Genomic DNA, 1853 nt, shown 5'->3' with positions numbered 1-1853 from the left:
AGAAATATTTTCATATTATCCTTTTTAATGAAATGGAGGATAGGACCCCTTCTTTAAAAAGTGGGTGCAACAGGGGACTGGCCTCTGGTTTTGGGGGAGTGTGGGATATCTAACTGGATAATAGGAGAGACAGGGTGGATGGACAGTTAGGAGGGAAGGTGGAGAGGGTGGCAGTAACTTTTCAAATGGTGAAGAGGGAGAGACACTGTGGCTATATCTCTCCCCTTCCTCACCTAAAACCGTACCTCCTCCCACCATCTTTCAAAGCCCTGCCAAAGATTCTGATCTCCAGGCTAAAGGATTAAGCACAGAATGTGAATGAATGGGATAGAATACAGCTGGCTTCTCTACTCTGACAGGGAAGGAAGAAGGTTTTATCAGAAGTGAGGTCTTAGCCAGGTACAGTGGTTCACGCCTACAATCCTAGCACTTTGGGAGGCTGAGGTGAAAGGATTGCTTGAGGTAAGGAGTTCAAGACCAGCTTGAGGAAGAGTGGGACATCTATTCCTACTAAAAATAGAAAATCAGGCGATGGCCATAGCTCAGTGGGTAGGGTACTGGCCATGAGGCTGGCATGTTCGAACCCAGCCCAGGCCAGCTAAAACAACAGTGACAACTGCAACAACAATAACAACAACAAAATAGTCTGTAGTCCCAGCTACTTGGCAGGCTGAGGCAAGAGAATCACCTAAGCCCAAGAGTTTGAGGTTGCTGTGAGCTGTGACACCACAGCACTCTACCCAGGACGACAGCTTGAGAGTCTGTCTCAAAAAAAAAAAAAGAAAGAAAGAAAAGAAAAGAAAGAAAATTTATCCAGGCATGGTGGCAGGTGCCTGTAGTTCCAGCTACTCAGGAGGTTGAGGCAGGAGGATCACTTGAACTCAGGAGTTTGAGGTTGCACTCTAGCCAGGATGACAGAATAAGACCAGAGTGCTAGACTACTTAAAGAGCAGTTCAAGGAGTGATGTTTGCTGGAAAAAAGAAAAAATTAGTCTCAAAGTTGAAAGTCAGTAAGGTTCAGAATTTATCAGCTGAGAATATAAAGTAACTTAGGACCCAGAGTACAGGTTCAAATGGGGTGGCCTGGGGATGCCTAAAACTATGTCCCACGGAGAACCGGGAAGGAATCTGGCTGCCTCCCCTACAGAATCAAAAAAAGGACTTTTACTGGCACATATTTCTAGTCTTGCAGGAGAAAGACTGGGATTTACTGAGCTTACTGATGACAATTATCCAAGAGGATGTGATCCAGAAGCAAGATAAAGATCAAAAAGGAACTCAGCTGGGATGCGGCCTTCTCCAAGTGGAAGGAATAAAATCTGTGATTGGCTCTAAAACTAAACCAGACTAAACCTCAGGCAATCAGAGACATGGTTCTTTGCTATTTGTGATTAAAACAAAAATTTTAAACAAGTGTTGAGATTTCTGTGTGGACATTAGACTCCAACTTTCACACTGAAACCCAACATCAGTGTTACAGCACCTGCAGGTCATATGTGCCCAGAAGGGGGGTGGCAGTGGCAGGTGGTGCTACACTTGGTAGCCACCTGCTACCATGTGAATACCCGAGGCCCGAGGGCCTGCCAGTACCTCTCTGAGCAGTCATTTGGAAGGCCTGCCTAAACAGAATGAGGTAAGATGAAAAAAGAACACTTGGCTTGTACCTGCAGCACCCACCTTTCAGACACGTGTGGCTTGGGCATCCTTAACTAGAAGAGAAAGCATCGGGGACAGGTCGTGTTCTTCCAAATCCTTCACATCGATCTTTGTTGGACACTGAATTTTAAACTGTTGGCAACTATCATGTCTTTTCCAGCCTGACATTTTGAGTTTTTTTTTTTTTTTTTTTTTTT

The sequence above is a fragment of the Otolemur garnettii genome, unplaced genomic scaffold (genome assembly GCF_000181295.1).
Source record: "Otolemur garnettii isolate 467f Iridium unplaced genomic scaffold, OtoGar3 scaffold00044, whole genome shotgun sequence".
Classification (NCBI taxonomy): Eukaryota; Metazoa; Chordata; class Mammalia; order Primates; family Galagidae; genus Otolemur; species Otolemur garnettii.
The sequence above is the reverse complement of the archived record's forward strand: the minus strand, read 5'-3'. Positions refer to the sequence as shown.